Source organism: Herpailurus yagouaroundi, unplaced genomic scaffold (assembly GCF_014898765.1).
Source record: "Herpailurus yagouaroundi ecotype Mexico unplaced genomic scaffold, PumYag 253, whole genome shotgun sequence".
In the NCBI taxonomy this organism is placed as follows: domain Eukaryota; kingdom Metazoa; phylum Chordata; class Mammalia; order Carnivora; family Felidae; genus Herpailurus; species Herpailurus yagouaroundi.
The window spans coordinates 1,555,030-1,578,856 of record NW_024412470.1 but is presented as its reverse complement, the minus strand read 5'-3'; the positions used below and the strand labels follow the sequence as shown (position 1 = coordinate 1,578,856).

The 23,827-nt window shown below is 41.3% G+C and overlaps 1 protein-coding gene across 9 annotated transcripts in view; it reads left to right on the top strand.

Annotated features, from left to right (window-relative positions):
- The window catches only part of ESRRG (estrogen related receptor gamma), a 633,554-nt gene that overhangs the window by 54,244 nt on the left and 555,483 nt on the right, over positions 1 to 23,827 (top strand). Inside the window, exons 1-2 of one of the 9 annotated variants that reach the window (XM_040460921.1) lie at positions 2,632 to 3,090; positions 4,300 to 4,377. The exons of the other annotated variants lie outside the window; for them this stretch is intronic. The gene's annotated coding sequence lies outside the window, so the exon portion shown is untranslated. Of the gene's footprint in view, positions 1 to 2,631; positions 3,091 to 4,299; positions 4,378 to 23,827 lie in introns of those variants that run through there. 9 annotated transcript variants of the gene reach the window in all.

Below are 23,827 nucleotides of genomic sequence, written 5' to 3'. Positions count from 1 at the left end.
TTCCAGGATACAACAGAACTAATTAACATAATACATGATTTTAACTCCAAGCTCTAGATACTATATAGATGTCTTTCAAAAGTATTTTTATTTTTATGTATGATTCACTGATAAATGTCTAGCCAATTCTTCCATCAGAATTGGACTGCATTTTAAAGCATAAAATGAAGCAGTAGATAGACAATGATTCAAGAAATTTGGGCTGTTGGTATAGGTACTATACTAAAAAAAAAACAGATCCAACAATTTTCTTGGATTCTACCTGAGACTTGCCCAATGCTCTGCTCTGATTCACAAGATAATGACCAATGGAATTCTACACTTTGTGATCTGTTAACCTAGAAACTGAAATGAACCTAGAAATCAGAATGTCTTGGGATCAAGTTTGAAATTAACAGTAAATATTTCATTGCTTGCTTTTATGAAAATTCAATGCACAGAATATATATGAAGAGAGAGATCTTTGGGTGGTTTAATTATGAGGCAATGTTGAAAACTTTGGCGTGTATATAATTATTCGGAAATAATTGAAAACATAGATGGCATGAGTCCTGGAAGGCCACAAGTAACCTCTAAATCGTTATTTTCTGGGGATTTCTATCTTTCCGTGACATTGATTAGAGATAGTAAAGTGGACTCAGCTTGAGTTTCTTTTAAATATAGGAAAATTTGGGGGCATCTGGCTGACTCGGTCAATTAGGCGTCCGACTTCGGTTCAGGTCGTGATCTCACGGTCCATGAGTTCAAGCCCCACGTTAGGCTATGTGCCGACAGTGCGGAGCCTGAAACCTGTTTCAGATTCTGTGTCTCCCTCTCTCTCTGCCCCTCCCCCACTCTCACTCTTTCTCTCAAAAATAAATAAACATTAAAAAAAGTAAATCTAGGAAAAAATTTAAATACATAGTATGCTTAGTATCACGGTACATCTGTTGGAGAATACAAGGTAATTTTAAGGTATAGTCTGTCCATGTAGACCTTTAGGGAAGTACAATCTATATGCATGAAATAGTACAATAAGGATAAGGGTATAATATAGAAGTATGAAAACAAATGAATGCTCTGTGGCAAATTCATATACATACTCTGAAGAGTACGCAACAGAGTCGGAACTTGGGCTGCCTTTCAGGCTGCCGTTTCCTAGCTGTGTGACCCTCACTCCTTTAAGCTGTGGTTTTCCCATTTGCAAATTGGGTATAGCTTCATCTGCCTCCTGAGACTGCTATGAGGACCAAATGAGAAAAATATTTGAAAATGTTTTTCTGCTTTGTGATAGAGACGATGCAAACTACAGGAAGGATGGAAGAAAGAGGGAGCTCTTGTAGACTGCCCTAGAGAATAGGGACCATGTCTCAGTTGACTTTGTGGCTCCCCCCCTCCCCCCCACCGCAGTGTATGGCAGTGTGCTTGTCTCCCAGAGGAGGCTCAGTAAATGTTTGTAAATGCATGCATGCCAGGCATTGTAGTGAGCCCTTGACATGTGTTATCTTTTACCTCTTCACAGCAATCTCCTCCGGTAGCTATACTGTTGCCATTTCATAGATGAGGAAACGTTCAGAGATTTTAGGTAACTCTCAACCTCATGCAGGTAGGAAGTAGCAGGGTCAGGATAAGGAGCTAAATCTACCGGGCACCAGAGCCCGGATTCTTTTATTACATTATGTGGGCTCTCAAATGTCAGGGCAATATTATTTTTGAACAACAGCGTGGCCAAAATGAATAGCAAAGGCCTTGGATAATTCACCAGTTGCCCAGGCAGCTCCTGGACTGGCTTTCAGATAAGTAGGAGAGTATTTCCCTATGCCTCCTGACACATTTAATGTGGCCTTTTGTTAAACTGTCAGTTCTGATTTCTGCCCTTTGAAGTAAAACGCACAATAGAGAGAAAATACCATGTAATATACCACAGCCTAGACTTGTCATAGGGACAGGAGGGAGAAGAAGGGCAGCAAGAAACACACAGATAACCAAGTGGTTAACCAGTGCCTTGGATTAAGTTTGTTACAGCAACCGGTAGTAAGTCAGTGTCTCTCTCTCCCGCTTCCTCACTCTTTCTGTCTCTTACACCCTCTTGCTTTCACTCTTAGAGTTAGCAAAGTCTAGAATCTCCATTCTTTTCTCTAGTAAGGGTGGTAGAGAAGATAACTCCACTACTGAACAGCAGATTCCACGTCCTTCATCGCTCGCTTCCTCTCAGTGTCCCTATAGCCTCACGACAGAGCCTCACTAGGGGCTTCTACCGAGTGAAGTTTGCAGCCGTGCCCAATTTGTAATGAACGGTCACAAAATGGCCTCCAACAAAACAGTCATGTTAAAGCTCCAGTCTCTGAAGTGGGAAGCAGAATGCAGAATGAATTACCACCCTACCCTATCCTGTATTTTTCCCCCTCAGCTTATTTGTGAGGGACATCAGAAGAATGTCACCTGGCCAAGATTAGTAACACACCGTGGATTCGAAGGGTTCTGTAAAAAATAGAAGGAGATGCACTTTAAAACCTGGGATGCATTTAGAAGCCGTTCTGTGACAATACGGTCCATGGTAGGTAGGGACAGCAGAGATAGAGGCTCCGTTGAAGATAAGTCCAGAGAATACCTCACACGGTCACCAGAGTCCAGTTGGTAATGGTGTTTGGTTTCCCAGGAACTGCGCTAACATACCAGTGATGAAACCCAGCGGGGGGGGGGGGGGGGCCACGCTTTTCGTCCCCGACCTGTGGTAAGTCGGCTGGGTTGAATTGTGTGAAGTTGTCAAAGGTTGCTCTCCTCTCCAGAACTCGGCACCAGCTCCGCTGAAATGTGATGCCACTGGTTTTCAGTAAAGGTTCCTTTCTGCAGGGCTGCAAATACAGATCAGCTGCTACTGTGTATATACAACCAGGGAGCAAATCAACCAGCACAGTTAAAGCAGCCTTTTTCACCCTGAGACTTTCCAAGATCTCTTCTTCAAGCAGGAAGTTTCCTTCTCTGTTGTCAGATTTAGCACTGTTCTCTTGTCATCAGATCCGAGCTAGGCTCCCTGCTGCACAGTAGAGAGGCTTCCTTAAGACATTTGTCCTTGAAACTGCACCAAACTCTTGGAAGAACCCAGAACGTGTAAGTATGTATGATTTAGGCAGCAATAGCACAGGGCAAAGCTGCAATCAACCATTATACAATATCCGATTAGCAGTGCAGGAGGGATTTTTCCGACGTTGTGTTACGTTCATTTTCAATTCGTTCTGAGGAAACAAATCAATTCTAGCTTCTGATACAGTGACTTTGCAGTAGATGGGGTTGTAATATGTTAGCTTTAACTATTTGCTGTTCTCATTTAGCATTTAGATGTTACTTGTGGGACAATTACTGTGGGCATTAAACTATAAAACTTCTAAATTTTTATTACCAATGATAATTGTTGGTCATGTCCATCTCGAGAAACAAGTTTGCTGTGGGGAATGTTTTTAAAGAATTAACCACGTAAATTCACAGACGATAGAATGAATTTGTATCGTTCTTGCTCTCAATAAAACATATTAGTTTGCAGTTCTAATTTACTCGTAAAGAGCATTCCACCGAGGTTTTTGTCTTAATTGAATCCTACCCAGTGCTGTCTGTTTGGTATTTTACTGTCTTGCATGTGTGTGTTTAAGTTACTTTGCTGGGATTGCAGCCGTGGTTAAACCTGTATTTGGGTGCTCTTTAGATCCTAAGAGCATTCACCTGAAATAAATGCTCACAAAATTTTGAGGGGGTGCAGGACTTGTTTTAAAGGGGGGTCGTATTACCCTTGAAAGATTTTTAGATGCACAACGTGAACGGCTGTCAGATGTAGACCACAGACTGAATACTCTGAGACTCTAAGTGACATCTTAGCTTGTCCACTTTCGTCACTCCAACCAATAAAAGCCTGTGCCCCCTTTCTATCAATTTTTAATATGCACCAATACTTATGTTTATAAGATTAATTTCTCTCAGATTAGTCTGATTGATGGCTGGATTGTGGTTTCTTAAGAGCTTGCTCCCTGAAAGCCACAGCAGAACTGCATGCCATTTAACTAGTGAATGTAAAAACGGGTAACCATGGATTCGGCCACCACTAACTGCCAGTGCAATGACTTGTTGTAAACAATACAAATGAGCCAGGAGCTCAGAGGCAACCAGACATGAAATGATTTTAATAGAAATTACGGTAAAAGGTCATGTGATGTGGTATCTGCTTCTGTTCAGTTTTAAAGGGAAAGTCTTTCTTTTCTCCCCACCACCCCCCACCCCCACACACCTCTTTCCAATCAACCCAAGTAGATGTCTTCACAAACTTGGCAGGTCCCACGCTCTGCTTCCATGGAGGAGGGTGGCCGGTGCAGTCCCGAGCACAGTGTGGTGACTTATGGATTTTCACTGGTAAGTACCTTTATTTTAGAAACAAAAAAGGAAATCTGTGTATGCCGGGGCTCCCTTCGTGGAAGGTCATGCTAATTGTGTGCTAGGAGTCCTCAAGCTTTGATGTAAGAGGAATAGGTCATTTTGTTCCTTAGCTTTTCTGTGATACAGTTGTCTTTTCTCTCCCTGCCCAAGTCTCTAGATTATTATTGTAACCTCGATCTTTCTGAAAACTGTTATTTGCTTCAGAAGCAACTTCTGCAGTATGGTAATGAGCACATGCAGATCCCGGGAGCTGTACTGTGCCTAACTTCAGGGATCTCATCCACACGCAGACCTTGGCCGGGCTCGACAAGGACCAAGTTGAACAATACCGTTTGCATTTCTCTGGTAGAGATGGTTTCTGTATGTGAAAATTAGTATATTCACAGACTTGCCTCCCACCAAGAAATACTAACGACTTGTACCTGGGTTAAGTGTTAACCTCGTGGCTCATCCGGTGTGCTGATAGCAGCTATGCTTATTAAAAGAAAATGAAAGACGAAACTCTAGCCATGAAAGCTGGGGGAGGAGGGGGAGCGTTAGAAGCCAGATTTGGAGGGCAGACCAGTGTGTAGGAACGAGGGGGCTCAGTCGCTGTGTTGGAGATTCACGGGCACCCACAGGCACTTTAAGCAAAAGACTTGTCTCTAGGTGTGTCGAGTCTCAAGGTGAAACAGACCTGAACTGGTCTCTGGAGCCACACCTCCTGCCACATGCAGGTGGTACACATAATCGTCTCCTCCCAGAATAAAAGATAATGCTGTGTTTATATGTTACCTCCTTTTCACATATGGATACTTCTGAATAGATGCATAATGGCACATGTACAGATGTCATACGGAGTAATGGAAGTTCACGTGTTGATTTGTCTATTACTGCCTCCACTTTGATAGCCCAGTTCACACGTGAAAAAGCCCTGGTGTGTAATTTAGAGTCTCAGGAAGATGTAAGAACATCAGCCCCTCTATATACGCTAAAGAGTTTTATCTAGTGAACTGGAGGTTTCTTTAAACCTGTGTTAACATAATGCTTATATTTAAGCTTTATTTAAAAAAAATTAAGCTTTTTAAGACGTTGGAATGCCTCACTGCATGCTTAGACTGAAGAATTCTTCAGAATGTCATGGTTAGCTGTGACCTCACGGTTTACTATTCTAATACTAGCTTTGCTTATCAAAAATAAATGAAAGAAGAGATTCTAGTATTTCATGCTGAGGGAAAAGGGTGCAATTTCAAAGCAGATGTAGAAACCACAAATAGGGTTTTGGGTAAATTATAATTAAAAATACATTGTTCTTACTTTTCCTGGCCTTGATTCTCCTAGTCGAAGGATAAGAATAAAGTGGCTAGTGGCAAAATCTTTGGAGTCAGACCTGGGTTGCAGTCTTTTCTCTGGACCTCACTCTGCTTAGGATTCGTTACTTCATGTGTTTGACCTTCCGTACCCTCATCTCATCTGTAGATTGAAGATAGTAATACACAGCAGTGGGTGAAGGAAAAGGTTAAAGAAGATCCTATCACATCTGGCACATAGTAAGTGTCCAATAAGCTGCTGCTAGTTTCCTTATTTTTTTTTTTTTTAATTGAGGAAGCGTATGCCTAAATAGAATCCTGCTATTAGTGTTGGGCCAGAGAAAGACAGTATTAACACCCTAAGTTGGTCTTTCTCTACAATTGTGCGCTACATTAAGTTGTCATCACTTGGGACATGGTGATTCAGTTTGTAGCACAGTGTAGTGTTTTAGATAACATTTACCAAAAGCTGAAAGTAGTATTTTATTACTGCGTTTTTTTTTATTTCCGTGCAAATTATTCAAGAAAATTATTATTATTTTTTTAATTTAAGATTTCCGATGCTTTGGGTATTGAGGCAACATGCACATTTTGTCTATGATCCTGTTGCTAGAGCTGAGAGCAGAAGGACACTTAAAGGTATAAGAGACTCATAATTACATCAATCCTAAAAGCTTAAAACTAGTGGCAGATAATTATATGCACTAAAGAGCAGTAATAATTAACAGGCTAGCAAACATGGAGGTTATGTGCTACCAAGGAGACATTTCTTGAGAGGACTGTGTGCACGTTCACTGTGTCCTTTGACCTTCCTGAAACCTAAGCACCTGCTTCTCTTTCCTCATTCTTTCCTTTCTTTCCTCCTTCCCCCTTCCCTCCTTCTATTTCCTCCCTCTTTCTTTCCCTTCCTTCCCTTCCTCCTTCCCTCCTTCTATCCCTCCCTCCTCTCTCTTTCCTCCCTTCCTTCCTTCCTCCCTTCCTCCCTTCCTTCCTCCCTCCCTCCCTTCCTCCCTTCCTTCCTTCCTTCCTTCCTTCCTTCCTTCCTTCGTTCCTGTTATCTCTTATATATTATCTCAACTATATAGCATTTTATTGTTCTTTGTGAACCATCAACGTTCAAGGAAGAGAAAAAAGAACAGGAGACCCATGGTCCTTTCATGCTAGCTCTGATTTTATAAATGGAAAGTTTAAGAGGAGTCAGAAAAATCTGTTTTTCTTCCTCCTGCTATTGAACCAGAGAGGCACATCTGAGGTGACCTGCAGACCCCAGGGAAGCCTTGCTCAGTAACTGTTTGTTGATTCATTGATTAAACGGCCTGGAGAGAAGGGACATCAAGCACGGAGATTCCCTTAGTACTGAAAGCTTTGAAACCCCAAGCTGCAGCGTGCAGTAGATGGCTTCTCGGTGACCTTCCAACAACTAATCTCGTTTAAGAACTGAATCAAAGCGGTTAAGGGATTTTGTCAGATGGATTTTGCCTACAGTTGGGTTTTTGGCAGTTGTGTGTAGAAGGCGATACATTCTTCACAAGGATATGAATTTTTTTTTCAGAAAGGAATGAAGACAAGGTGCCAGCAGAGATCTCTGGAGGGGGACTCTTGTTTATCTGTGGTACTATTCAGGCAGGGACAGCTGCAAGGTGGACGACTTTCTCACACTCCCCAGCCAACCTTCGCCTTTGCCTTCGCCACCCTGGTCTGATATTCTGGTCAACAAGCTCACTTAGGCAGTGGGCCCCTCTCTGTAATCTTCTCTTCCAAGGGCAGAGGAAAAGCTTGTGATCAGAACTGATATATGAGTGGCAGCGGGTATCTTCTGTCTGTTTCTAGGGACATCATAGAGTGTGGGAGTTAGAGCTGGAAACTCTTTATATTAAGGGGTAAACAACTTGCTGAAAGTCACACAACTTAGGAGTTGTAAAAAGAGGGCTAGAACTTGGGGTTTCTGATGCCCAAGCTAGTGTTCTTTGGGGGCTCCTGCCAAAAGAGAGAGCTTATATTATAGTGGGAAAAAAAATCTAGTTTAGGAAATGATGAAACTCTCCTAAAGGGATGGCTCAAATGAGTAATATGGGTCTGGTTCTACTCCTGAAGCCATAATGTAGAAACCCTGTGATCTTCAGGAAGGACACTTAACCATTCCGAGCTGTGGTTTCCTTCATTGTAAAACTGGGATTAAAATAACTCTAATGCTTGTATTTTAGGTTGTGTTCAGGATTAAGTAAGATTACATACGTAAAGTGTCTTGTCCGATGCTTGACACAAGGTAGATGTCAGCGAACGTTATAGCCATTCCTCTTTCCTTTCCAAGGTCAGTGGTGGCGTCATCAGTGGTAGAAACATGGGAACGGCTTTATGTCTGCATCTGGAATGGTGTAGCTCAGTGGTTTTCAACATTTTCTTCTACTGCAACACATTCAGAAAACATACGTGAAGAATGACCGTGTGCCTGTCAGATAGTAATCAATAAGTAATATTATCACGGGAGTGATGATATCGGTGGTGGTGGTGACGACAAGGATGCTGATGTTGATAGGTGATGTGCACGTACCACAGATGAGCCCAGGGCATAAGCAGCTTCCAAAGCTTTGGCTTGGATTGCACTGCTCTCCTTCCTACACTAGAGAGGAAATGCAGATGTGGTGACCAAGACCAGTGAATTTTGTAAATGCAACTACACTCCTTTCCATTAAAAAGAGAGTAACCAGCAGACTTCTGTACTTTATTCCTGGTAACAAATTACTGGCAACATACCAGCTGGTTTAGAAGATGCCGTCTTTCCTGGAGGCATGTGATTTTGAAAGATGCTTTACAGCACAGCTCTGGAACTAGACTACATGGGTTTCAATTTTGGATCAACCGCTCACTAGCTGTGATGATCTAAGGAAATGAGGGAACCACTCTTATAAGTCTCTTCTGTTCCCTCACCTTTAGCTGGAATAATAATGGCACCCACTTCCTATGATTGTTGTGAGGATTACATGGGTTAACACGTACAAAGCACTAAGAAAATGTGTCTGGCACTTTTTAGAGATTTCCATCTCCAAGCTGTTTCATGGGTAGTATCCCATTCTCTCCCCAAATTACCATTATTAATGTTATCCTTGGTGTCGTTAATGCATAGAACTGATTTTTTAGTTTTAACATAATAGAAGCTTCTCTTTATTGTGCACTCACCATTTAACCAGGGATTATGCCATTTGTTTTACATGGCATCTTAATTGATCTAATTCCCCCATTACTCTTATGAGATAGTGTTACCCCCATCTTATAAATGAGAAAATTGAACCTCCAAGAGGGGACAGAACTTACCTGGCTCGTGAGTGACAGAGCCAAGCCTCCAATGTATAATCTTCCCTATGTCTCTTCTCCACATTGCCTCATTAAGTTGGAGACAATTTTCAGAGGTGGTGGGAAAGGTGTATTTTCTGGAATGAAAGAGAGACCCAGAATCATGAAATGGATTTACTCTAGCACATTTAAAAGACTCAAACCAGAAACAGAGAAGATGGTGATAATAAAAAGCAACTTAATTTAGTTATTCAATAAAAAAATCTAGAAATATAACTTAATTCTATTTTTTGGACAGGAAAATACGAAAGAGGTGGAAAAGGATAAAGGATAATGAGGAAGAGGTAGACAAGGTAGAGAGACAGAGACAGAAGCAGAATCAGAGAGACAGAGAGAGAGGGAACAAGGCAGAGGCATAATTAGATGCCTCTCATTTAGCACACAAGCAGTTCTGGAGGTAGATGGTCTAGGATCATCACCCTGATTCTAGACATTATTTTTTCCAAGACAACAAAACTGAAAATAATGGTTTTGAGATTTACATTATGGTATTGTACCTTTAAATGCAGTGTACTTTTCTACTTCCTCATGCTACCTTTGGAGACCGAGAGATTCATACCAAGGTATAGACACATGGGAAGAAAGAATTATGGGTACATCAGCATAGGGACAAATACTGTAGAACCATCTTTTGGCTTTTTCAGATATTAACTCTGAAGATGTTCTGTTTTTTAATTTATTTTTGAGAGAGAGCACATGCACATGGGAGATGGGCAGAGAGAGAGGGAGAGAGAGACTCCCAAGCTGTTTTCGTGAGCAGAGCCCACTGTGGGGCTCAGTCTCACAGACTGTGAGATCCTGACCTGATCCAAAATCAAGAGTTGGTCGCTTAACCGACTGAGCCACCCTAGGTGTCCCAACTGATGATTTTCTAAAGTCGTGTTGTGCTTTTGCAACTGTAGGCTTAAGTTGAATTAATCTATATGTAGGAGACTTGGTGTTTAGTAATATTTAATGCTTTTTATTTAAAAGTAGTTTTTACTTGTTATTGAATTGATTTTCAAAAAAAATCTTATGACTTAAATAAGTCACATTTTCTTCCCAATTTTACAGATGAAGAAATTGTGTTTTGCAGAGATTAAATGATCTTCCTAAAATCATGGCAACTTATAGAAGATATGAAGGTCATTCTCTGGTTTTGAGCCTTCAGAAAAAGATTTTTCCCTTTCCTGTGATGATCTCTTTCAATTGGTATGGTTATCACTTAACCAACTTATAAGAACTTGGGAACACATGGAGAGAGGAGGGTCACACTTGTGTTCATAATGAGGGCCTGTCTGGGAAATGGAAAGACAGGGCCCTTTTATTCAGGTTTTGCTATTGCCTTGCAGTCTGGAATACCATCATCCGATCTTTAAGGAATGGTGTAAGGGCTGTGGTTTACAACATTCCCCGCTCCCCCTCCCAGGTTCCAGGCTGTGCACTGGAGAGAATCCTGTGCCTTCTTGTGCTTCAGCCTCCTGGGGTCCACCAGCCGCTATGGTGTCTTCCCCAGACAGTAGCCTGCTGCTCCCACATTATGTCCGACTGGCATTCTGTTTGCAGAGCAGATGGAGTCCCCTTCCGAGAGGTACTTCCCACTCTGCATGTTTGTCTTGAGGGTGTGGGTTTGGGTAAGTATAGGGGACCAGGAAAAGAGGGAGGTACCAAACTGTTGTGTGAGGAATGCTGAGATGCCGTCCAAGGAAAGAGAAGCAGAAATCCTTGTAATTTCCAAGGTTGATGTCAAGCCAGCCCACGTTCTTAAATCAGTTTAAGCAAAATCCCTGAGGTTAGGCCAGGAGGCAAAGGCCCCAGTGTCCTTTTTGGGGAGGGGGAGAAGGTACCTTCCCAGTTACCCTTTTTCAGTGTTAAAATGGTAGAAGTGGAGAGGAGGAATTGAAAGGGAGTAAAGGTGGCTTTCCATCTTTTCCTTTAGAAGGTCGTGGAACCACATGGCCAGTTTTGAGTGAAGACGCCTGAGAGTAATTGTGCTTGTTGATGAATCATTGTCTTCTGACTGTGTTCACTGAAATCACATGCAAAATGACTCCCTTCCACGATTTCTCTACATTTAAGTACTTCTTCTAATAATACATGATATTTGTGCAGTGAAAGTTTATGAAGTCACAAATTATCATCTGCCTTTTACAGCTGAGTTAACTTAGCGAGATTGAGTGGCTTGTTCAGGGTAACAGTTTGGTAGAAAGAGAGAAGACTAGAAACTGAGCCTTCTGACATCCATATCTGGACTGATTCCACCTCTCAGAGATTCCAGTCTTGTGAGAGGGATGGTGCAGGGTGGGACTAAAGATGAGTGTAAAGAAAGTTAGGAAAGGGAAGAACACCCTGAGAATGTTAGAAGAAATACTTGCAGTGTCTCGTTTTGTGTTGAGTGTGGTATCTATGGCTAACAATGGTGCAAATATCTGATTCTGTCCTCCACTGAGAAATGAGGGAAAGGAGAATTGCCCCCTGGAGGCTCATACCAGAATGCAGAATACCTCTCTCTACCCAGTCGTCAGGCTTGCCTCTCTTTCTTAGGTCAGGCAGTAGAGTGGAAATATACTCTGCTTCTCAGAAGAATGAATTGAGGCAGCTCTAAGTAAGAGACAAATGACCTTGTACATGAAACTTAGCTTTCATGTTTCCCTGTAGTCCCACCCATTTTACTGTGTAGTAGAAGAGTAATCCTCGTCCGTAACATCATCTCAAAAAACCTAAATGGCTATGAGGGTGGACGGTGCAACATTCCTTCTTCAGAGTGATTCACGCCCTTACAAGAGAATTGGGTTGGTCTGATACTTAGTTAAAATATGAGTGTCATTTTTTTTCCTTTGGAAGGGAACCTTATAAGTCACATGGATATTAGAAGGTGAAATTAATGTGTGCTCTTTCTCATAGAGCTCTATTTTATTCATATCAAGTAAATAAGATCCTAATACAGCTGCGAGTAGTAAGGTGAACTTCTTGGCTTGGCTTAATTCTAAGACTATGACAGAGAAATTAGGTATTTGATAATGGCTCTGAAATCTTCAAGTTGATCTGGCATTAGTCAGCATTTGACCACAGATTCCCGGTAGGAAGTCCATTCAAGCTATTGCTAATGCTTCAAAAGTACTGCATGTGACTGGCAGAGCGGACAAACCAGTGTCATAGACATGTCAGCTTTTTGCCCTCAAGCCATCATTAACGAGAAGCAGCTACCAGCTAATATTTCAACATTACTTTTAGAATGTCAAACTATTAGTCATCGAATAGGCAACAAATATGTTCTGTTAAAAGATGCATACTTAAAAGCACAGTGGGTCTTCGTCTGTCTCAGTGTTGTTTGTACGCTGGAGGTTTACTCTGTCTTTCTCTCCATTGGATTACTTAATAGTCATTTTAATTTTAGTAAAGTTTCACTTTACTACTCCTAGAAATTAGAGGAAAATATTGCCTACATTCATTTGCTATGTTACACAGACCCAGGACACAGCAAAGGTAAAAGATAAAAGATCAATTCTTATGGATCTCCTAGTTCCAAGCTTTTGAGGCTGCATTATAGAAACTTTGTAATTATTGTGGGTAATCTTGCAGAAAATTAAATGTTGAGTTTGCATATGTGAAGAAGTTTGGGCTGTTTTGCTCACCATAGCTTGTTAGTGCTTAGCATCTCACTGTCCCTGTCAGGCTGTGGGTCATACTACACCATTGGTACCGTGCTATTTGTGGCATACGTGAAGTCCTCAGCAGGGGCACAGCATCTTATGTTTGAGGCATATTCTACAGAACTTGTATCTGTAGTTTACTCATCTGTTTCAAAATGCTAGACCAGTGGTTTTCCACTAAGGGCAATTTTGCCCCCACCCAAAGGACATTTGGCAATGATAGAGGACATTTTTGGTTATTACAAGTGGGAAGAAGGTGCTATGGGCAGCCTATTGAGTAGAGACCAGGGATGCTGCTGAACATACAACGCATAGGGCAACCCCCCCTCCATAACAAAAATGGAGAATAGTGTTGAGAAGCCTTGTTCTAGATTCTTCCAAAGTTTAAAAGGTAAAGGAGAAAGTAGGTAGCTTAACTATTTTCAGATTTTTAAAATCTTTTAAAAAATATTTACTTTTTGAGAGAGAGAGAGAGAGAGAGAGAGAGAGCAAGCACACGAGCAGGGGGAGGGGCAGAGAGAGAGAGGGAGACACAGAATCCGAAGCAGGCTCCGGGCTCTGAGCTGCCAGCACAGAGCCTGACGTGGGGCTCCAGCCCACTAACCGTGAGATCATGACCTGAGCTGAGGTCGGACGTTCAACCCACTGAGCCACCCAGGCATCCCCTATTTTCATATTTTTTAAATGGCTGATTTTTTTTTATTAGAAGTTTCCCTATGGGATATAGAATAAAGATGAAAAACAAACATGTCACATATTTGCTTTAGAAAATATTTGGGGTGTGATATATGTGTTGTGGCTAATTGAGCTACATATGACAACCACTGATCCAATAATATTAAGAGCCTTGGCTTATAGAGAGCTTACTATGTACCAGACATTGTCCACAGTGTCTGTCCATACAGTAATTCAGTTAATCTTCAAAGAAACTCTGTTGAAGAGGTACCATGACTGTGCCTTTCAGTACTCGGACACTTTAAATACTCGAGTCTGGAGGACTAAGGTGAACTCCTGGCAGGGAGCATAAGGAACAAGGCATTGGCAGCACTGACCACAATGTATTTGGAAAAAGGAAGGCTTTATTTTTCTAAATGCCCCTGGTTGCTCAAGCTTTTATTCTATGGTGCTATTATTGCAAAAGTGCTTCTCTGGGAAACTAGGATTGCCATCATAAAGCAGGCTTATATTTGCTTCTAGAGGGAGAAAAAGAAAAAAGGTTTTGTAACTCTCCACTTGCCAGTTTTGCACCCGGTCCCATGCCTGGCTGTGTTTTCCCCTCCGCTCGCCGTTCTTGACCGAGCTGGTCTGCAGCTTGTGTGCAAACGACAGAGCGTGAGTACCCATCGCAGCTCAGCCTTGGAAATACGAAGGGGTTGCTCACACCTATGGCCGTTACCTTCTAAGTTGTTTGTCCCCCGAGCCTCATTGCCAGGGTTTTCAAGGGATATAAGACTCTCCTTTTAAACTTTTACCATCGGAGTGGGTTTAATCCACTAAAACCTCATGTTTGAAAGAATAATGGGTAACATTTCTCTAAGCAAGCCTCTTGGGAGATTCTCCTAGAGCACATTTAACAATGGAATTTTCCTTGGAAGTGCCACAGTGAAGGTCATATTCCCAGAGGGGGTTTCTTGTGGGAATTGGCACTGAGCTGGGTTTGCTGCCTCACACCTACTGAGGGTTTTGAGTCCAGAGAGTTAAGTTTGTCATAGCTGAGGCATCTTACCTTTGCCAAACTGGTCTATTGTGTTCAACCTCAGTTGCCATCAAAACCCGGAAAGAAAAACATCACAAATCACTAGAAATACATCAGCATTCTGAGCAGCAGGATTTATGGGCCACTAATGGATATCCTAGGCTAGTTACCTTCCCAGTAGTAGTTGAAACACATCTGCCTTTTTCTTACTGTAAAAGGCCTTTCTGTCAAGGAATTATGGAATCCCCACGCCTGGGAGTGGGGTTGAGGAAAGTTGGTACTCTGGTCCTTGTTTTCTTTTATATCTTGCCCTCTTCACCGTTTTGCCTCTTTCTCTTCCTCATTGAAAACCCAAAATGAGTGTAGTAAGGATCCATTCACGTTTGGAGGGGTCTGTGCAAAGACCGGCATAACTGGGGTACAGAGTGGGCTAGAAAGAGACCCAGCTCACATATTCCTTATCTTCTGTTTCAAAAGATAGTCATCGTTCATTTTTTTTCATAGCAGCCTTCTCTGCATCTAAAGGCTGATTCCTATATGCAATTCCTATAGGTTATTTTGTCCATCAAGTTCCAGTAAAATCTGCAAAGAATGCTCATGCCTTGGGGGAACTTCTAATATTTTGCATGTGTTAGCTTTAGCCCTTTCTTGAGCTCCTGGGCCCACCCACTCTGGTCTTCTGTGGAGGAAAGGCCTGAAAGGCAGGTAAATTATACCCACATCAGGAGGGACTATAGCTCCTTTGTGACTTCTCCCTGTGATGGTCTGTGATTCCATTTGGTAGCCACAGATTTGGGTTCTGCCCCTGGCTTTGCCACTTATTAACTTGTGCCCTTGGAGCAGATTAGTTAACACTGCTCAGTTTCCATGACTGTAAAATGAAACAAATCTTACATATGCAAACAAGATCAAGTGATGTGAAATATGCAAAGCCCCAACTTTCATGGATAAAGAGTTTTTTGGTTTCTGGGATAATACTACTGGCTATACTACTGGAGAGTACTTGTGCTTAGCTCCTGGAGAGTTGATTGTGCTTAGTTTTGTAAAAAAAAAAAAAAAAAAAAAAAAAAAAAAAAAAAAGTAGTGCAGGGGCTACAAACTAGAATCATCTCTGGACTCATTAGAATGCAGATTCCATGCCTGTAGCCCAATGGTTTGAGTAAGAGTCTCTAGAGGGTGGGATCCAGGAACTCGTATTTTTAGAAACACCTCATGTGACTCTCACACCCTTCAGAATTTGAGGAGCGCTGGGTTAGCCAACAACCTTTCCCGCTCCGTGATGCGCTTTCCTTCCTGGCGCGTTATAGCCACATCTAGAGAATTCTAGGCTCTCTACTTGCAGGTTCTTCTCATCCCGGCGGAGTCCGTCTTTGAGCCTATTAACTCTCCCAGCTTATAAGCAGTCCTTCTTATGGTAGGCCCCACATGGTTGGGTAACCTAAATAATGTGATAATGAGAAGGGACCAAAGGTCACAAGATTGTTAACACGTGTGAGGGGATTGTAGGCTTAGCCTATCAGGTGAGGGAAAGGTTAGCACACCAACTGTATCCACACTTCAAAGCCTGCGGATAGTTTGCTGCGCTAACTTAATTATCTGTGCTATTGATATCTTTGATGAACATGTCTATACCCCGGATACAGTTACTTCACAGTAGGAGATAGCAGGAGGTGGCTTGTTCGGTTGCCAACTTCCTAAAATGCTTTTTAGAGTCAGCTGGGTTGCTTAGGCCTCTCTTGCTCTTGGATTAAATATAAAAATAACTATGTAAAGCATATCAACCCTCTTTTCCCTGTCTGCTGAAACTGCAATCTCCTGTGCTTTTTCTAGAACCCATTAAAGAAGGAGGAGGAGAGGAGGGGTGACAATATGTAAAACCCCAAAGCCCACAGCAGATATTTGCCCAGGACGGATCCCGCTGTTGGCTCTCAGCTGAGGGAGAAGAGAAGCCGGTCACCTGAGTACATACTAGTTCCTTTTTGACTGGCCGGGGGGGGGTTGATTAGGGAACCATGAGCCTTGTGTCTATGTTCTTTCTTCTCTCTGGAGCCACGTTAGTCAACTGACCTCTCCGCCAGAAGCTTGGAAGGGAAAGAAACGCAACCCAAATCAGGTGATGTTTTCATTTCGAAACCGTGAACGTGTTTGCTGTTAGGAAACGTTTGAAACTGTAGGCTGAAGGGAGGTATTTGTCTCTACCCCGTTTCTGCCGATCCGAACCGGCCTCGTTGCTGTTATCACAAAAACAAGAGCACTGGTTTGCAGCGTTCCAAAGAGAAGCACTTCAGTCTTGGACACTCCCCTTTGACTGTAGCTCTTGAGAACAGATTTTCTCTGCCAGGTGTCACTTTGGTTTTTTTGTTGTTGTTGTTGCTGTTGGTTTGTTTTTTACCTACTTACAAGGAGTATTTTTGTGTCCACGTCCGTGAGAGGTGGGCATTATCTTGGAGCAGCCGATCGGTTGACTTTTCTGCAAGTGGGTGTGATATGAAATGTAAAGGGACAGGATTACTCAAACCCCTCACTGCACTGAAATTGAATACAGTGCCCTGTTCTTTGACACCAAAATGTAGCCTGCTGTTGAGAAGCTAGGGTGTTTAATAGGCAGAGACCAGGGGAGAAATTTTCAGCTTTTCATCCTTTCAGTCTTGTAAAGTCTCTCACACAGTATGCCACAGCTTTCAGAACATGGTCATTTTCATGATAAAAATGCCGTGGAGAGAGTGCCAGAGAGTCACGCAAAACCAGTTGCGGCTTCCTGCGTGACATTCCAAATATTAACACAAATAGAATTAATTCACACGCCAGGGGTGTCTCGGGAATCCATTTTAAGTTGGCACTTAACTTGGGCTTGAGATTTCCCCGTGACTGCCCATGTTGAAAATGTTTGCTAAACAAGGCAGGGCTGGGCTGCCCTCAATCTATAAATTCGCTCAAACTAATTCATTAACTAACACTTGATTTTAACTAGAAGCAAACATGGGTTAAAGCGTAGATGGCTGTTTCATGCCCTTGGTTAGCAGTGAGGTTGCTGCCAATGTTATCCCTGGCATATCATTTCTAATTTTTTGGGGGGGAAAGCGCAAGGATTATTTAATGACATCATTTCTTAGTTCATTAAGGATTTACTCTAGGTTTTAAAATATATCTGGTTTGTAGATTCAGTAAAGAGGATGCTGATTCCTTGTATCTTGCATTAAATTTAGTTTGTGGCTAGACTAAAGTAAGACTTCCTGTGTCTTTCTAGTTCTCCCCGGCCTTGTGTTTCTATTTCTGCACAGTGAATTTAATAAAGAAACTATCTTGGAGTAATAATTCTGACAAGCCCTGGACATTCCTTTGGGGGAAGAGGACTTGACCTTTTCCTGTTTTTAATAAAACCTCTGTGAATTTGGCCTAGCCTCTTCTGCAGTCCAGTGTAACCGTCTTTTTATTCCATATTTAAGGGTGGGATGAGCCCATTTATTTCCTCTGAATTAGAAGCATGAAAGCGGTCCTGGGAAAGATGGCTCTTGGGAGGTTTGTTTTACTCCTGTCTGTTACATTTGGTACTTACTTCCATGCACTTAGCTACTTTGCTTTATTTCACCTCTTTTTTGTTCTTTATTTGTGATTTAATATTTCACCTTTTTCTGAAAGAACTGAGAAGTAGTGCTTTTATAATATGGGGCCGAATTATGCTCTGGTGATTGGCAGCCCATTTTATCCTAACTGTGACACTGGCAATTTTAAGAGCTTCCTTTTTGTCTTAGTCTTGAACGAGGAGAATTTTACACATTATTACCTCCTGAAAATCCCGTTGGATGGATAATTTGGAGTGGAGGAACTGGAGACCTTTTGGGGGAAAAAAGAACACATCTACAAAATCTCTATGATTATTCTTTTATGGTCACTAAAAATATTTAGCATACTAAATATTATAGCCTATTCGTGAAAGTCTGATGTATTTTAAAATAGAATAATGGGTATAAAATAATCATTTCTAAGGGATATCTTCTTTATAGTCTCAGAAAGATACCTGTACATTTGTTTTGATGGGTCAGGCATACTCAAAGGCATTTATTCCCTCGTGTCTGTCTATCTGGTGTTGATTGTATAACTCAAAGTTGACTCTTGTCTTGTGAGTCCTGGCATATTCTCTGAGCACGAGAGCAATGTAGATGCTTGGAAAAGCACGGGGTCTGGATAAGCTTATTTAATGTATGGAACACAATGAGCAGATTTCTATTAAATCCCAGTAAACAGGATTAGGGTGGCTCCATCATGATAAGGGCACTGGTTCATCCCCCTTCACCCACTAAGACCACAGAGTTATTGCCAGGGTTTATCTTGCATCGTGTTCCCTTAGCTCTCTCAGCTTCATTATACAAATCTGAGAATCAAGTAAATGATGGAGACATTAAGAAGTTCAGAGGAAAGGCGAAATCACTGGACTCATAAAAACCTTTAAGTAGATCCACATTATCTTCCTAAATTAAATATAACTCTGCAAAGACTTTTGTTGACCTTCACAATATGACCTCAATCATCATTTCCTAGCATTCTTTTCCACTTCAACCATGTGTTTTGCGAAGTCTTCTCAGCAGGAGATTGGATGTCCGTGAGAAACGCAGTCTGTTTTTAAAAAAAATATATATTTTTATTGCAAATAGAACACAAGCAGAAAAACTAGATGAATCAAATGAGTGTCCTCATGTGTCGCATATTTACATATTTTATATATATGTTGTACAAAATGTGTACGTAAATGTGTGTGTGTATATATATGAAAATTGTGCATGTATTGTATGGTAGGCAGGACAAGAACTCAAGTTTTGCCACCCATAAGCCTCACCCAATCACAGCCTTTTGTAACCCCCATAAGTAATCGTCATCCTATTATAATAATCACTTTATTGTATTTTTAGAAACACACTCATCACCCAGTGTGCATCCCCAAATGCTATAGTTTAGTCTTGTCCATTAAAAAAAATAAGTAAGTAAAAAGGATATGCCCTGTAAATCTCTTTTACTTTGTAAGTTCCTCCTTAATCCCTTTTGTTTCCTTACGATTTATCTGGGAACCTGGGCCATTTGACCAGTAGACTTTCCCTGAGCCTAAGTTTTACTGACTACATACTCATAGTGCACTTTAACACATTCCTCTGCCAACACTGTACCTGCGCCCCCCGCGCCCCCACCCTGCTGTGTTTCTTGCAAATTGGCAGCTGGATCCAGAGACTGGGTTACACTCAAGTTTGATTCCTTTGGCAAGAGTGTAGGTGATGGTAGGCAAGGCAGCGATCATTATTGAAGCTCAAATTGTCCCACTTTAGCCAGGGAGGACCTTTTCAAGTTGCATCTTGAGTCCTTTTGTCATTGCCTTAACAGCCTTTGATAACTTCCCTGCTATCTGATGTATAGAAAGTTCCAGGTTCATCTTGTACATTTCCTGTCCTAGATCTGGAATCAGCCATTTCTCCAAGAAGCTGTCGTTTCTTTGGGTAAGAAATGTTATCTCAAGACTATAGAACTGGGTGCTAGGGATGCTCATTGCTGCTGCATTGGTCATTGTTTTCTAACTTTTGTAGAGGACAAAATTGGGATCTATCTGTGTATCTATCTACCTATCTACCTGCCTATATTCCTGCCTACCTACCTACCTATTTATCAAATAAACACATCAAAAATATAGCTAGGTAGACATATCTATATTTTTATGAATTTATTTTATTAACTATCTTATGGAAGCACCTGGGTGGCTCTGTCGGTTGAGCATCCAACTTGGCTCAGGTCATGATCCCAAGGCTTGTGAGTTCAAGCCTTGTGTTGGGCTCTGTGCTGACAACTCAGAGCCTGGCACCTGCTTTGGTTTCTGTGTCTCCCTCTCTCTCTGCTCCTCCCCCTGCTCTGACTCTGTCTCTCTCTCTCTCAAAATAAATAAACATTAAATAAAAAATTATATTAAATATCTTATGAACTTAGGAGTTCATATTGATATTCCAACTCAAATTTGAGATCACAGAGTTTTATTTGACCTCTTGCACATTGCATTTATAGATCCTTCCTTTCCCATGAATCTTCATTCACAAGGACACAGGGGATAAGAGAATTAGAATATTTCATAGATACCACTTGTTTTATACTATATTAGTCACACACTAGTCTCAGGAGAGCAATGCTAATACTAGTGCCAATGCAGTTACTGAAAACATTAAAACTATTTTTTTGCATACAGTCCCACCCACCAATCCTTTCCTCATTTTAAAATAGTTGTGCTGTATGTACCTTGTCAGAGCATATAGCCATTAGATACTCTGCTGTCTACCTTTTAGCGCACTTTTAATCTTAATTCCACAGGGAACTATATATTTTAATATTCACCACCAGTCTTTATGTTGGTGGTCTAATTGTTTTGATTGCCTAAGTTCATTCTTTAGCAGTGTTCTTCAGAAAGGAACAATATTCTTGTAGTTCTGGCCTATATCCATAACAATTTGTTTGAACCCTTTACACTTGCAGGTCAGTTTTGCTGGATATAAAATTATTTCCTTTCCTTTAGTATATCAAATAGGCAGCTTAATTTTCTTCTGGCCTAAAGCATTGCTTTAGAAAATTTACTGATAATTTAATTTTCTTTACAGTGTAAGTCATGTACCCAAAGGGTTTTATTAGAATGTGTTTCAGTATTGGTTTCTTTAGGGGGTCAGTATTGTCAGGTACATGGTATAAATATTCAGTGTCTTTTCAAGTTCTTTTTTAATATTCCAGAAAATTTGCTTGAATTCTAGTTGTAAGTGTTTGTTATATTCCCTTGCTTAGACTTCTTCAGAATCTCTTTTTATCCATATGCTCAATTTCTTTGTTCATCTTACTATTTGTCTCTTTTTCAAACCTTTTTATCTTTAATATTTATTAGGGTATTATTTGTTGTTTATTTGTTCCCAGTTTAGTTGACATCTATGAAAGTTTTTTTTCCCTTTTATTTCTAATTCTTTTCTGAGTTCTATCACCATTTTCACAAGTTCTTGTAATTTGACTGTAGTGTTCTTTTATATTTTGTATCATTTCTTAATGTCTTATGCTTCTTTTCAAGTGATAGGTTATAGTTTTGATCTGTTTTATGTGAATGTCTTTCCAGCACGCTTTTGTTGTCTCTAGGGATGTTTTCCTGCTCTGTATTCTTTTTTGTAATTATAATAACTTTGTACGGCATTTGACCTTGATACTTTTCCATTGTTCATTTTTATGTGAAATTAATTTTCCTGACCTTTTAGAATGAAGTGTAGAGTTCAGAAAACAGAGCTTTCCCTGTGTGTGTGTGTGTGTGTGTGTGTGTGTGTGTGTGTGTGTGTAATGTAGTATACAAAAATATGGTAGATTTTTTTCTGGCTTCTCTCCCCATCGCCACTTTGATCTAAACTTTCTCTTTCTTTCGGGTCTTTTTTCCATACTCCTCAAGTTTAATGCCGGTTACAGAAATTTCTCATTTGTGGGAGCTCCCTCTGGAAGGGAACCCTGGTGACTTGACAGTTTGTAAGAACCAAACTGTTCTGTTTTGTTCAGTCCTACTTAGCATGGGCCCCTTGCACTTAGGAGTTAAAAAGGACAAAACCCCTTCCTGGTTACAGCTGTTGTTTCAAATTGGCCCTATGAACTTTTCAGTGAGTACTGTTGGCTACTTAAGCGTTCTTCTGTTTTTAGGTCCATGAGATGCCACTCCATTATTTCCTTCTCCTTCCCATCCAGACGCTGATTCCACGTATGATTTGTGGCTACTGGTGGTTTGCCCAGTCAACTGGTTTGGGATTCATGAGGAAATTTTGTCTCCCGTTTTGTTTTAAATGTTGTCCATGAGTTTCGGGTTTTGTCGTCTAGTCATTCTATTTTTATAGCTTTGAAAGGATTGAAAAACTGTGCTGCCATTGCTGCTCACTTGTTTCTGTGATTCTCTCCCTTTGTGGTCCTTCAAGCAGGTGCATGATTAGTGGCACGCATCTGAAAAACAGCAGCCCAGGAAAAGGGACACAGCCTGGCTCTCCGGAAAGGCCTTCCTCTGTATAAGACAACTATTTCTAGTACGGTGTAAGCCATGAACACAATTTCAGTGGCACCATGTTCTAGCCAGCTTAGCTAGTCAGCTCGGAGATGGAAAAAGGTTTTGCATAGTTTTAGTTTTTGTTTAGCTATAAGTCCACCTTTTCTTTCCTTCAATAAACATAAGTTTCTATTTATATCTAGATGTCTTCCAAACATCAACGTATGGCAACCCATAAAAATAACCACAATAACAAAAGATAAAATGCGGTTAATAGTATCTGGTGGAGTGCATTGGTCAGAGTAGACTACCTGCTGAAACAAACATCCTAAACATCTTGATGCCTTACATTACTTCTCATTTTTGCTATGTCTGACTTGGAGTGGAGGGTGGGGTCAGTTGGGTGCTCTGGTCCACATAAGGCCCTGGACCCAGGGCCATCCCCAAGGGCCTCAGAGTCTGAAGCACTGGAAGGGACAGGTCATAGAGTATCCAAAGGGAGGATTTTAGGGACCAGTGAGGTCATACATGCATCATTTCTACCCACCTACCACTGGCCAGAGTTCAGTCATGTAAAACTATTTGACAGCAAGGGAAAATGAGAAAGGTGGTATAGCTGTGTACCCAGAAAGGAAAGGAAATGGGGTTTGCTGATCCCAGGATCTGCCATGGTGAAGAAATGGGGAAAGAGAATAGGGATAATTTACCAGGGTAGAGAGGGCGTTTCAGCCAGAAAACAATTGTATGAAGGCCTGGATGGAGGGAAGAGTATGTTGGCTTCAGAAAACAGAGAATTTTGGTGTGGTTGGAGTACCAGATGAAGTCAGAAAAGGATGCTGTGGTGGTCTCATAAGAAGGGGCTTATAGGGGTGCTTGGATGGCCCAGTTGGCTAAGTGTTTGACTTCACTTCAGGTCATGATCTTGCGGTTTGCGGGTTTGAGTCCCTCATTGAACTCTGGGCTGAGAGCTCAGAGCCTGGAGCCTGCTTTGGGTTCTATGTCTCCCTCTTTCTTTCTGTTCCTCCCCTGCTTACATCTCTCTCTCTCTCTCTCTCTCTCTCTCTCTCTCTCTCTTTCAAGAATAAATAAACATTAAAGAAAATGAAAACAAGAAGGAGGTTACATATTATCTATGGATTCTATACTTTATCCTGCATGCAGAAAAGGGCTATAGGTGGTTTGTATGCAAGGGAGTGCCATAATCCAATTTGTGTTCTTGAAAGAGAATTCTGGCCCTGGCTATCACTAGCAATGTCTCTGAAATTAAAGAAGAAACCTATTCCAAAGCTTTCTTGATCATGCACCTCGTTATACAAACCCAGGAAGAACTGAATTCACCTCTGCCTGTGACCATCTAAATCATGCTTACTTGGTAGGCTTCCATTAATGTACTACAATCACAACCAGAGTCTGTAGTAAGTTCTATAAATTTAGACTGGAA